The sequence below is a fragment of the Panthera tigris genome, chromosome X, assembly GCF_018350195.1.
Source record: "Panthera tigris isolate Pti1 chromosome X, P.tigris_Pti1_mat1.1, whole genome shotgun sequence".
NCBI lineage: Eukaryota > Metazoa > Chordata > Mammalia > Carnivora > Felidae > Panthera > Panthera tigris.
The window spans coordinates 66,013,365-66,028,004 of record NC_056677.1 but is presented as its reverse complement, the minus strand read 5'-3'; positions in this window follow the sequence as shown (position 1 = coordinate 66,028,004).

The following is a 14,640-nucleotide window of genomic DNA, read 5'->3' as shown; positions in this document are numbered from 1 at the left end:
CTAAAATGTACACTTAAAAGTAGTTAAGATGGTAAACTTTATTTCACGTGTTTTTACCATAATAAAAAAATGAAAAAAATCCTTGGAAATTCAATAAGATGGCAAAAATTTTACTGAGAAAAATTATTTTTAGAGTGGTTGAAATTTAGATTATGGCAGATGAGGGTGGGATTACCAAGGAAATGCTTGAGAAATAATTGATAATTTTAAACTGTCTTCAAGTGTGATAAATCCAGATAACTGTAGGTTTTTATTTTGCAGAATAGATTATTAAAACTTTGGAACAAAACAGGGTTTCTTGGAAAGTAAATAAATTTTTTGGAAAAAGTGAGGGAAGCTAAAATCTGCCACCAATGGTCCTTCCATCCTCATTCTTCTTTTCAGTCCTTGCACTATGCAATTTTTTAACTTCTAAAATTGCTGAAAAATACTTAAAGCAATGTTTCCTGAAAGGATGATTTCCCAGGTAACTTACATCAGAATTTCTATGGACACTCTGAAAAAAATATAGCCTCCTGGACACCCCTTGCCCCAGTGTCCACTGCTCCTGCCTTGATTTGTCATCATCTCTCATCTGGTCTGGTCTATTTCAGTAGTCTCCATATTTTTCCCTCCAATTTATATTCTTTACTGGCTCCAGTAAGATATTTAAAATGGAAAAGTGTAAAATAATAAAATAAAATAAAATAAAATAAAATAAAATAAAATAAAATAAAATAAAATAAAAGGAAAGTGTTCATTCCAGTCCCCATATTAAAAACTTTAATGGCTCTCCATTAAAGATAAAATCTAAATCCTTTAAAGTAGTTTAAAAAACACTTCATGGTTTGCCCCTGGTCATTTCTCCAGAATCATCTACTATTCCCTAATTTGCACCTTATATTCTACATATTTTGAGCTTTTTTTTTAATTACACTAAGTGCTCCAGACTATTTCTATCTTCTGTGGCTTTTCACATGTTGCTGCCACAGATTAGATTTTTTTTTCCCTCTCCATGTCTGCTTAGGATCCAATCTCACCATTTTTTGTACCTTTTATCTTCCATAGTCCCTCCTTTCTGCCTACTAAGTACACAGAAACCTTAAAAATCCCTCTTTTCTCAATAACTTTAGCCAAAGTCATTCATACCAAGATATAAATGACTAACAGTGGCTTAAAGTTCCATTCACACTAGTGATTAAATGACCAGTATGGGCTTAAAATCTGTTCAGGTACTTAATAATTTTGAAGAGGTACAAAGTTTTAATTAAAATAACCAATCTTAAGCAGAAGGTTGCATCTAGAGAATAAGTGAGTATTCTCAAGTGAATGAATATTCTTTTGGTCAGAAGTCCTTTGCTCCACTCTCAAATTACAGTCTGAGCATGTGACCACGCCCACTTCAAGTTCCCAACCATAGAGTTTCCCAATGATCATGTCAATCAAATCTAGAGCTAATTCCTGCCTTTACTGATGGACAATGAAGAATGTGCCCTGGGAGTCCTTTCTCATAACTTCATCTGTAATCCAATAAGTCTCAGTTTAGGTTACATTTTCCTCTTTCTTAGACTGGAACTACCATGTATATATCTGTGCAATCTTTAGTTTGCTTGACCTCCATTTTTAAAACAGTGACAAGTTTAGAATTCCTTTTTTCACTCTTTTAATTTCTTAGAGAAAGATTTGTAAATGCTTTGAGAAGCATGTTTTTTCTCATTGAAGGGGAAAACAAGTAAAAAATAACTGATATGACAGACAAATTTGTGTTTTACGTTTTTCCCTTTTAAAAAGTTGGAATGGTGCAACAACATTTCCTCTTAAAAATTTATCTTGATCCCAACAAAATAGCCCCAGTGGGTATCATTAACACCACAGGATGTTCTTTAATAGTTTGGAACCTAGTTAACTGTGACAAAAGATTTAGAATATGGTATAGTGATTGTGCATCTTAGATTTTCTGGTTAAGTCCCAATCTCATATATTTTGTCCTTTTGTTAGACCTTTGTGTACATTTATATTTTTTTAAAAAATAGTCATTCTTATATGCCATCATTCTTTTTTCTTTTTTAATTGAAATATATTTGAGATAAAATATTGTTTTTATTACATACATACAACATGTTTGTTTGATATATTCATATATTATAACATGACTGACATTATTGTGATGGCTAGTATGTCCATCATATCACATGATTATTATTTCTTTTCTGTGGGGGAATAATTAAGATCAAGTCTCTTAGCAAGTTTGATGATTGAAACAGTATTGTTGTCTTTGTTCAATATATTGTGAATTAAACATCCATGATTTATCTGTCTGCTAATTCAAGTCATGTACCCTTAAAAAACATTTCTATTTCCCTACCCCTCAGCCCCTAATAACCATCATTTCATTCTGTTTTTATGAACTCGGGTTTTTTAACTACTACGTATAAATGATATCATACAGTACTTACCTTCCTCTGTCTTATCTCACTTAGAATAATGTCCTCAATGTCCATCCTTGTTGCTGAAAATGACATGATTTCTTTTTTTTCTCCAGCCATATAATATTTTATTGTACATATATATATCATCTTATTATCCATTCATTCACCAGTGGACACATAGATTATTTCCAATGTTGTATATTGTAAATAATGTTGCAGTATACTTGGGAGCACATATATGATTTCAACATCATGCTTTATTTTCCATTGGACCAGAAGTGGAATTTCTGGATCATATAGTGATTTTATTTTTAATTTTCTTGAGGACTTTCCATTTTGAGGACTCTCCATTTGAGGGCCCTCCATATTTTGAGAATTCTCCATGGCTGGATCAATTTACATTCCCACCAACAGTAGACAAGTGTTTTGCTATCTCTTTTCTTCTTGATGATAGTCATTCTAGTAGGTGTGAAGTAGTATCTCATCGCAATTTTGATATGTAATTCCATGATAGTGATGTTGAGCAACTCTTCATGTATGTGTTGGCCATTTGTTTTCTTTGGGACAATAATGCCTCTGCCCATTTCAAAATAAGACGGTTTTGTTTTGTTTTGTTTTGCTATTGAGTTTTAAGTAGATCCTTATATATTTTGTATATTAACCCATTATTCAGTTTATGGTTTCTAAATCTTTTCTGTCATTCTGCAGATCAGAATCAGCACTTTTATTTTAGTGCTTCTTTTCTTGAGCAGAAACTATTAAGTTTGATGTGGCCCTACTTGTTTATTTTTATTTTTGTTGTTTGTACTTTTGGTGTCATATTAAAAGAATCATTGCCAAGATCAATGTTGAAGAGCTACTTTCCTGTTTTCTTCTAGAAGTTTTATGATATCAGGTCTTGTGTTTAACTATATGATCCACTTCATATAGTATGTATAGTAGTATGATCCACTACTTGTGAGTAGTGTGAGATAAGAGTTTAATTCCACTGTCCAGCATGTGTTTATACAGTATCCCAGTACCATTTGCTAAAGAGACTGTATTTTCCCTGTTGGGTGTTCTTGGTGTCCATTTTGATTATTATTTCAGTGTATATGCAGGTGTTTCATTATGGGCCTTCCATACTGTTCCATTGGTCTTTATGTCTATTTTATGAGAGTACCATGCTGTTTTTTTTTTTACTATAATTGTGTAGTATAGTTTGAAATCCAAAAGTGTGATGACTGCACTTTGTTCTTTCTTGGGATTGCTTTGATTTTTCAGGGTCTTTTGAGGATACATACAAAATTTAAGATTTTTTTTCTGTGAAAAATGCCATTGGAACTTTGTTAAGGATTGTGTTGACTGTACAGTTGGCTTTAAGTGGCACATACATTTTAATGACATTTATTGTCCTGACTCATGAACATGGAATGTCTTTCAATTTGTCTTTGATTTGTTTTAAGAAAGTCTTTTAGTTTTCGTTGTACAGATATTTCTCTCTTTTAGTAAAATATAACCCTAGTTATTTTATTGCTTTTGATACTATATTGAATGGGATAGTTTTCTTTATTTCTTTTTTTAGATTCTTCATTATTAGTGTGTAGACATGCAACTGATATCTCTATGTTGACTTTACACCTTGCAAGTTTATGGAATGTGTCGATCAGTTTCAACTTTTTTTCATGAGTCTTTGGGACTGTACAAAATTATATCAACTGCTAATAATTACAATTGTATTTTGTTTCTAATTTAGACGCATAAAAATTTTTCTTGCCTAACTGCTGTATCTACTATTCCAGTACTATATTCAATGAGTAGTCTTTCATGGGCATCTTTGTGTAATTCTTTTTTTTTCAAGTATTTATTTAAATTTGAGTTAGTTAACATACAGTGTAACATTAGTTTCAGGTGTAGAATTTAGTGATGCATCACTTAAATACAACACCCAATGCTCACCACAGCAAGTGCCCTCCTTAATATCCATCACTTATTTAAACCATCCCCCCCACTTCCTCTCCTATAACCACCAGTTTATTCTCTATAGTTAAGAGTTTCTTGAATTGCTTCTTTTTTCCCCTATGTTCATTTGTTTCTTAAATTCCACATATGAGTGTAATCATATAGCATTTGTCTTTCTCTGACTGACTTATTTCGCTTAGCATAATACTGTCTAGCTCCATCCACGTCATTGCAAATGGCAAGATTTCATTCTTTTTTATGACTGAGTAATATCCCATTGTCTGTGTGTGTGTGTGTGTGTGTATACATGTACGTATACACACACACACACACATACATATGTATATATATACATATATATATATATATACATATATATATATGCACACATACCACAATTTCTTTATCTTCTTATTGGATTGCTATCATTGTTATTATGTAGTGTCCTGCTTTGTCTGTGGTTGCAGGATATGTTTTAAAACCTACTTTGGTCCATATAAGTATTGCCACCCCATATTTATTTCTGTTTTTTGTGATTGAACTCCTTTATATTTTAAGTTTTTATTGAAATTCCACTTAGTTAGCATACAGTATAATATTAGTCTCATGTGTACAATACAGTGATTCAACACTTCCATACAACACCTCATGCTCATCACAATGCCCATACCTATTTAAACCATCCCCCCACCCACCTACTCTCTGGTAACCATCAGTTTGTTCTCTATTGTTGGGACTATGTTTCTTGGTTTGTTTCTCTGTGTTTTTTTTTTCCATTGCTCCTTTGTTTTCTTCTTGAATTCCACATATAAATGAAATCATATGGTATATGTCTTTCTCTAAGTGACTTACTTCACTTAGCATAATACTCTCTAGTTCCATCCATGATGTGGGAAATGGCAAGATTTCATTCTTATTGATGGCTGAGTAATATTCCATTTCATATATATATATATATATATATATATATATATATATATATATATACCACCACTTCTACTTTATCTGTCAGTCAATGGACATTTGGGCTGTTTCCGTAATTTGGCTATTGTACATAATGCTGCTTACCACTTCCACTTTATCCATCAGTCAATGGACATTTGGGCTCTTTCCATAATTTGGCTATTGTACATAATGCTGCTATAAATATCTGGGTGCATATATCCCTTTGAATTAGTGTTCTTATTTTTTTGGGTAAATATCTAATAGTGCAATTGCTGGATCCTAGGGTAGTTCTATTTTTAACTTTTTAAGGAACCAACATACTGTTTTCCACAGTGGCTACACCAGTTTGCATTCCTACCAAAAGTGCAAGAGTATCCCCCTGTGTACACGTCCTCTCCAACACTGTTGTGTTGTTGATTTTCACCCTTTTGATAGGTGTGAGGTGATATCTCACGGTAGTTTTGATTTGCATTTCCCTGATTATCAGCGAAGTTAAGTATCTTTTTATGTGTCTGTTAACCATCTGTATGTCAATAGATTGAAAAATATCTATTCATGCCTTCTGTCCATTTTTAAATTGGATTATTCATTTTTGGGGTGTTGAGTTTTATAAGTTCCCTATATATTACAGATACTAACCCTTTATCAGGTATGTCATTTACAAATATCTTCTCCCATTCTGTAGGCTGCCTTTTTGTTTTGTTGATTGTTTTCTTCACTGTGCAGAATATTTTCTAAAAAAAGTATTTATTTAAATTCAAGTTAGTTAACATACATGTGGCACACACACACACACACACACACACACACACACACACACAATGGAATATTACTTGGCAATCAAAAAGAATGAAATCTCATCATTTGCAACAACATGGATGGAATTTGAGTGTATTATGGTAAGTGAAATAAGTCAGTCAGAGAAGCTTTATATTTTTATGAAGTCCCAATAGTTTACTTTTGCTTTTGTTTCCCTTGCCTCAGGAGACATATCAAGAAAGAAGTTCTTAAGACTGATGTCAAAGAAGCCACTGTCTTTGTTTTCTTCTAGGAATTTTATACTTTCAGGTCTCATATTTAGGTCTTTAATCCCTTTTGAATTTCTTTTTGTGTATAGGAAAAGAAAGTGGTCCAGTTTCATTCTTTTGAATGTTGCTGTCCAATTTTCCCAACAAAATTTTTTGAAGACACATTGTTTTTCCCATTGGATATTCTTTCCTTTTTTGTTGATCATTAATTTACCATATAGTTGTGGGTTTATTTCTGGGTTTTCTACTACGGTCCATTGATGTATGTGTCTATTTTCATGCCAGTATCATACTGTCTTGATCACCACAGCTTTTTAATATAACTAGAAGTCCAAAATTGTGATGCCACCAGCTTCACTTTTATTTTCTTTTCCCAAATTGCTTCAGAGATTTGGAGCCTTTTGTGGCTCCATAAAAATTTTAGAATTGTTTGTTCTAGTTCTGTGAAAAATACAGTTGACATTTTGATAGGGATTACATTAAATAGGTATATTGCTTTGGGTACTGTAAACATTTTAACAATATTTGTTCTTCCAATCCATGAACGTGGAATATCTTTCCATTTCTTTGTGTCCTCTTCAATTTCTTTCATCAGTTTTTTTATAGTTTTCAGAGTACAGGTCTTTCACGTTTCGTTGCGTTTATTCCTGGGTATCTTATTGTATTTGGTGTAATTTTAAATTTGATTGATTCTTTAATTTCTCTTTCTGCTGATTCATTTTTGCAGTATAGAAATGCAACAGATTTCCTATACATGGATTTTTTACAATTTGGCTTCTCTGAATATCAGGTTGAGCACTTTTTGTTGGAGTTTTTCTTGTTTTCTACATAAAGTATCATGTCATATGCAAAAATTGAAAATTTTACTTCTTCCTTGCTGATTTGGATGGCTTTTATTTCTTTTGTTGTCTGATTTCTGTGGCTAGAACTTCCGGTACTGTGTTAAATAAAAGTGGTGGAGTGGACATCCTTGTGTTCTTCCTGACCATAGAGGAAACCTCTGTTGTTTTCCATTGAGTATGATATTATCTATGGGTTTTATATATATGGCCTTTATCTGGTTGATGTGTGTTCCCTCCAAACCTACTTTGTTGAGTGTTTTTATCATAAATGGATGTTGTACTTTGTTAAATGCTTTTTCTGCATCTAGTGAAATGATTATATGGTTCTTGTCCTTTGTGTTATAAATGTGTCATATCACATTCATTGATTTGTTAATATGGATCCACCCTGGCAACCCAGGAATAAATACCACGTGATAGTGGTGAATGAATTTTTTAATATATTGTTATATTCATTTTCCTACTACTTAGACTTTTTGCATCTATATTTATCAGGTATTATACTTTATTGAGAATTTTTTCATCTATACTTATCAGGTATTGTAGCCTGTAGTTTTCTTTTGTAGTGGGGTCTTGATCTGGTTTTGGTATCAGGGTAAGACTGGCCACATAGAATGAATTTTGATGTTTTCCTTCCTTTGCTAGGCTTTGGAATAGTTTGAAAAGAATGGCTCTTAACTATTCTTGAAATGTTTGGTAGAATTTCCCTGTGAAGCCATGTGATCCTGGACTTTTGTTTGTAAAAAAATATTTTTTCATTACTGATTCAATTTCTTTGCTGGTTATCAGTTTGTTCAAATTTTCTATATCTTCCTGTTTCAGTTTCAACAAATTATATGTTTCTAGTAATTTATCCATTTCCTCCAAGTTGTTCAATTTGTTGGCATACAGTTTTTCATAATATTCTCTTATAATTGTTTATATTCCTGTGGTGTTGGTTGTTATTTCTCCTCTATAATTTGTCATTTTATTTATTTAGGGCCTTTCTCTTTTCTTTTTGATAATTCTAACTAGAGGTTTATCAGTTTTATTAATTTTTCAAATAACCAGCTCCTGGCTTCATTGATCTGTTTTATTTTATTTTTTTCATTTGTTTTTGCTCAAATCACTATTATTTTATTCCTCGTGGCTTTGGCTTCATTTGTTGCTCTTTTTCTAGCTCATTTAGGTGTAAGGTTAGGTTGTTTCTTTGAGATTTTTCATGCTTCTTGATGTAGGCCTGTATTGCTTTATACTTCCCTCTTTGGACCATGTTTTCTGCATCCCAATATTTTTGGACCATTTGGTTTTCATTTTCATTTATTTCCAGTTTTTTTTCTTTTCTTCTTTGATTTCTTGGTTGACCTAATCATTGTTTAGTAGCATGTTGTTTAACCTCCACATATTTGTGGTTTTTCCAGATTCCTTCTTGTGGTTGACTTGTAGTTTCATCACTTGGAGGTCAGAAAAGGTGCGTGCTATGACTTCAATCTTTTTGTACTTGTTGAAGACTGTTTTGTGACCTACTATGTGATCTATTCCAGAGAATTCTCCATTTTCACTTGAAAAGAATGTGTATTCTCCTGTTTTACGGTTGAGTATTCTCAATATATCTGTTAAATTCATCTGGCCCAGGGTGTCATTCAAAGCCACTGTTTCCTTGTTGATTTTCATTTGCCTGATATGGGCATCAATGTGATTGGAGTGGTAACATCCCCTAGTATTATTGTATTACTCTTGATTAGTTCCTTTATATTTGGTATTGGTTGTTTCATATATTTGAGTACTCCCATGTTGTATGCATACATATTTACAATTATTATGTCTTCTTATTAGATGGTCCCCTTCATGATTATATTGCATTGTGTTTTTGTCTCTTTTTACAGTCTTTGTTTTAAAGTCTATTTTGTTTGATAAGTATTAGTATCCCATCTTTCTTTTCACCTCCATTAGCATGATAAATGATCCTCAAAATCCTTATTTTCAACCTGCAGGTGCCTTGGGTCTACAATGAATCTCTGTACTCAGCATATAAATGAATCTTGTTTTTGTGTCCATTCATACATCCTATGTTTTCTGATTAGAACATTTAGTTCATTGTCATTCAAAATAATTATTGATAGATATGTATTTATTGCCATTGTATTACTTGTTTTATTTTTTTTTTCTGGAGATTTTCTCTGATCCTTTCCTGTCTTTGTCACTTTTGGTCTCCCCTTTCTTTTAATATTTCTAGCAGTGTTGATTTAGTGATCCTGAATTTCTTTAGTATTTGTTTGAGAAATTCTGTTTCTCCTTCTATTCTGAATGATAGCCTTGCTGGATAGAGTATTCTTGGTTACAGATTTTTCCCATTGAGCACTTTGAATATATCATGCCCCTCCCTTCTGGCTTGCCAAGTTTCTGTTGGGAAATCTCCAGCTAGACCTATGTGTTTTCCTTTGTAAGTTAAGGACTTTTTTTGTCTTGTTACTTTTAAGATATTTTCTTTATCACTATATTTTGCAAATTCCATTTTAATATAGCTTCTTTTTGGCCTGGTTTTATTGATTTTGATGAGGGTCCTCTGTACTTCCTGGATCTGGATGTCTGTTTCCTTCCCCAGATTAGAGATATTTTCAGGTATTATTTATTCAAATAAATTTTATGCTCCCTTTTGTCTCTCTTCTTCTGGTACTCCTATAATACAAATGTTATTACGTTTGATGGAGACGCTGTGTTCCCTAAATCTATTCTCATGTTGCATAATTCTTCTTTGTCTCTTTGTTCAGTTTCATTTCTTTCTAATACTTCATATTCTAGGTTATTAATTCGTTCTTCTTCTTTTTTCAGCCTGGTGTTCATTGATTATTTTTTTTCTCACTAATTGCACTCTTAATCTCTGATTTATTCTTTTTTAAATCTTTATCTCTGTCGTAAGATTCTGACATATATCCTCTATTCTTTTCTCACATGCAGTGAGTATCCCTATGATCTTTGTCTAAATTCTCTATCAGCCATGTTACTTATATCTTTTTCACTTAGATTTCTGGCCATGGTCTTATCTTGTTCTTTAATTTGTGATAAATTCCTCCATCTTCACATTTTGCCTATGTCTCTGCCTTGTTCTCTGTGTTAGAATAAGCAGTTATGTCTCAATGCTCCTGGAAGTAATGGCCTTATGAAGAAGAGGTCATATAGTGCCCAGAGCCTGGCACTTCAGGTATATATGCTACATGCCCTCTGCTGTTGTGCTTTGGCTGCTGTATCCTTTAGGCTTGTCATATGCAGAGGTTCTCCTTGCTTTCTGTGGGAAGTGTTTGGTCCCTGGCCTGAATGTGGTGAGTTTTACCTAGATGTGCTTTGGTCTGCTTGTGAAACAAGACCTGTCACTACTTCCACTGACACTGAGACCCTGCAGGACTCTCTGGTCAGGAGATGTGGTGTGGGCAGGTGTGCTGTGGTCTGCTTGCAAAATGAGACTTGTCATCACATTTACCAGAACAAAAGCTCTACAGAACTCTTTGGCTGTGAGACATGGTGTTGGCAAGATTTTATGCTGGTCTTCAGAGGCTGGCTTGCCCCAGGACTTTGGCAATTGTGACTGAGGAGGGCAATCCTAGTGGAGTGCAGGGTAGTGGGGCTTGGTGTAAGCACTTAGGCAGCTAGTGTTGGTGCTGTGCTACTTCCCACAGGTGACTATGTTTTTATGCTGAGGATTGGGGGAGGGAAGTGGCACCAGCCAGTTCCTTTGTTCCTACAGAGGTGTCTCTGTGAATGCTGCCTCCCATGGATGCACTCTGAGAAGAGTGAATAAGCTCTCTACTGTTTGCCCCCCCTCCCCGGTTTTCTTCAGATTGCTGTTTCCAGGCTGTGTGTTCCCTGGTTATTTGCCTGCCTTCTCTTCAGGAGCATTAGCACCCTCCAGGCTCTATACTAGCTAAGCCCACTGACCTTTAAGCTCCAGACCTTAAGCCCCACTGGTTGCAAGAACTCATGAAACTCAGCCCCTCTCATTTTCCAAGCCCATGGCTTTGGGCCAAATGTTCTCATTGTGCATTCCCCTGTGTGCTCCTCTCTTTCTTACCCTTCTCCTCAACTACAGCTCCCTCCCCTCTGCAGCACCAGCAGTCTGTTTCTTCCCTAAATCATTTCTCCTGCTTCCTAGCTTCCTACCTTCTTAGATGTAGCCTCTTCTTTCCCTTTAGTTGTGGAGTTTGTTCTGTCAGGCTTCAGGTCAATTTCTAGGATATTTAGGATGATTTGATGGCTATCTTGTTGTGTTCATTGGACTAGGAGATTCTAGTTTCCTCCTACTCCACTTATATCTTCCTCTTTTACTCCAGGTTTCTTTTGATACCCATTTGCATGATAGATATTTCTCCATCCTCTCACTTTCAATCTGCAGGTGTCTTTGGATCTAAAATAGAACTCTTCTAGGCAGCATATAGATGGGCTGTGTTTTTTTTTTTTCCATTCAGCCACTTTATGAGGCTGGACATTTTAAATAATATAGTGTAGCAACCTTGGGTACTGGTCCACCTTTCCCTCAGGTCTTATTATTGTTGTGTGCTTATTTACACTACTCTGCAAAGCCTCTGACATTGCCTTTCAGAGGGTGCTGCCTTGATTATGCACACATTCATTCCTGGAGAGCACTAATATTGGCAAGTCTCTCCTTGTCTTCTTCCCTGGTCACTCCCAGATCTTAAGTTTCACTAATTTCCTGCTGACTGGTCTATACATATTTTTTAAAATACGCCCTAGGGCATAAATTGACTTACAGTCCGTTGAAGTTAAATTTGAGCTCCTTAGAAGGGGTATTTCCCTAGATCAGTGTTTGGGATTTGCTCTGACGTCAGGAAGGCTCTTTTCAGATGCCTTTTCCCCTTTTTTCTTTTCAGGAAAATATCTAGTCTAAGGTGTAGCCTATAATTAAAGGATTCTATCAATTTCATTCCAATTGCCTTTGCCACTACCTTCACTGTTGTTTAGAGTGCCCTTAGGCTTAAAGTTTCCACGCTCTATTCTAAACAGAGTAAGTTACTGTGGTGAAAGATTCAGAGTTTTCTTCTAAGCCCTCCTTCTTTCCTAGTTGAAAATCTCTGAGCTACAGCTCTGGTACCAAGGGCCAGCAAAGTGGCACACTTCTCTGTGATATCCCAGCTTTTGGAGATGAGTGCTCAATGTAGGAGGGACATAGCAGACTTAGGTCTCTTTGTCTTGCTTGTCCTAGTATACATCTCCTGTGCCACAATTCAGTGCAAGCGTGAAAAGGGCCCCGGCATTCTCAGTGCCACCATGTCCCAAATCTAGCCTTGTCCCATAAATGGGGAATGGGAGAAAGAATGATGCCCACCACTTCTTGGCTGGAGTGGATCAGAACTTAGCCTCAAGAACAGGTAGTTGGGTGAATTACAAGAAACACTTTTGTCCTGTCCCATTCAGAAAGATAGCCCTTCAACTGAGAACTATGAGAACTATGACAGGAAGCCATGTTTAAATTTTTTTTTTAATGTTTATTGGAGAGAGAGAGAGAGAGAGAGAGAGAGACAGAGAAGAGGGAGACATAGAATCTGAAGCAGGCTCCAGGCTCTGAGCTGTCAGCACAGAGCCTGACGTGGGGCTCAAACTCACATACCCACGAGATCATGACCTGAGCCGAAGTCGGACGCTTAAGCGACTGAGCCATCCAGACGTCCCTAAAGTTATTTTTTTTTTAATTTTTAATGTTTATTTATTTTCGAGAGAGACAGAGACAGAATGCGAGTGGGTTAGGGACAGAGAGAGAGGAAGACACAGAATCCGAATCAGGTTCCAGGCTCCAAGCTGTCAGCATAGAGCCTGACACGGGGCTCAGGAGTTGTGAGATCATGACCTGAGCTGAAGTCGGTCGCTCAACCAACTGAGCCACCCAGGCGTCCCAACAGTTATTTTTAAAGAAACAGAATAAAATAAGTTATTTTGTGGGTTGAATTAGGTCTCTTCGAAAAGATACGTCTATTTCCCTACCCCCATATATATGAATACAGCCTTATTGGAAAATAGTGTCTTTGCAGATATAAATCATTAAGGCTCTTGAGATGATATCATTCTGGGTTTAGGGTGGACCTGAAATACAATGACTGTTGTTTTTATAAGAATGAGAAGAGGGAGTTTTAATGCAGGCACATATAGTGAAGACTATGTGAAGATGGATTAAGAGAATGGAGTTATGCTGCCACAAAGCAAGGAATGCCAGGAGCCACCAGAAGCTGGAAGAGGCAAAGAAAGATTCTCTCCCAGAGATTTTGGAGGGTATGTGGCCTTAGCGATACTTTGATCTTAAATTTCTGGACTCCAGAATTGTGACAGAACAGATTTCTCTTGTTTTAAGTTACCCAATCAGTTTTAACACACCCAGTCAGGCAAACATTCCAGATTTTTTCTTTGTAAATCCATATTTACTTTCATTTATGAAAATTTCCTTCCCCTCCTCATTAAGCTTTTGGCCACAGGTTAATACTGGTGACTTAAATTGCAACAAAAGAATTCAAAGCATTTGGCTTGTAATAACCAACAAATGGGCACTTTTTATGTTAACATACACATTTAAAAACTTTCCTTTTGTCAACCTAGTCATTACAGTCAAGAGAAAAGCAAGGAAAGTGTGCCAGTTTATTGATTTGTTGCTTATCATCTCTAAATTCTCCTTTTTTGACTGCTCTGTGAAAATGGATTTGGGACTTCTACATATTTTTCCTTTTGTCAGCTAGAACTGAAGCTTTGTCAGTAGATGGAACTGGAAAGAGTGAAGTATGAAAGGGTTTTGCTTCCTGTTTCTGACATTTTTACTGGGTATACTGCTCTTCCAGCTTGTACAGATTTCTCCAGTGTCTTGTTCTTGTGGTGCATTGTTTGGTAGCACCCCCAGCACCTTCTCCTGGTACCCTTCCTTTGGTGGTTTTGTAGTATATCACAGGCTTCTGGTGATATACTTCCCCATGAACACATTTCTCAGGCACCCTAGAGGACTGATCCCAGAGGGTGGGCTTCTATAAAGCTCCAGAGGCCAGAGTTCCAGTGATTTCCGGAGGTTGTAGTTTCAGCTTGCAAGGTACCACAGCATATTTCTTGCCATTTAATGAACCTTGGCTGGCTTTATTCTCTCCAACCAAATCTGGATCTTAGCCCTAAATTGGGAGTACGGGTTGAGGTTACTATATCTCAGCTCTAGGGGTAGTGGCTATTTTATCTGCTATTATGTATCTGCTATTCCTGTATTTGTTAGAATTCTCTTTACTCCTTACTAGGTAATATCTCATTACTCCAGTCTCTTGTTGTCGTTAATAATTCTGTACCTTAAACTTTCCCTATTCAAATTACTATGTGCCTTTTCCCTCCTGATTGCACCCAGACTGATCCTGAGGTGATCACTGGAAAAACAATGTCCTATAAAGTTTGAAATATGACACAAATATATTCATATTACTTTTACAGCAAGCAATTCCTGTGAAGTGGGCACAGCAAGTACTATTA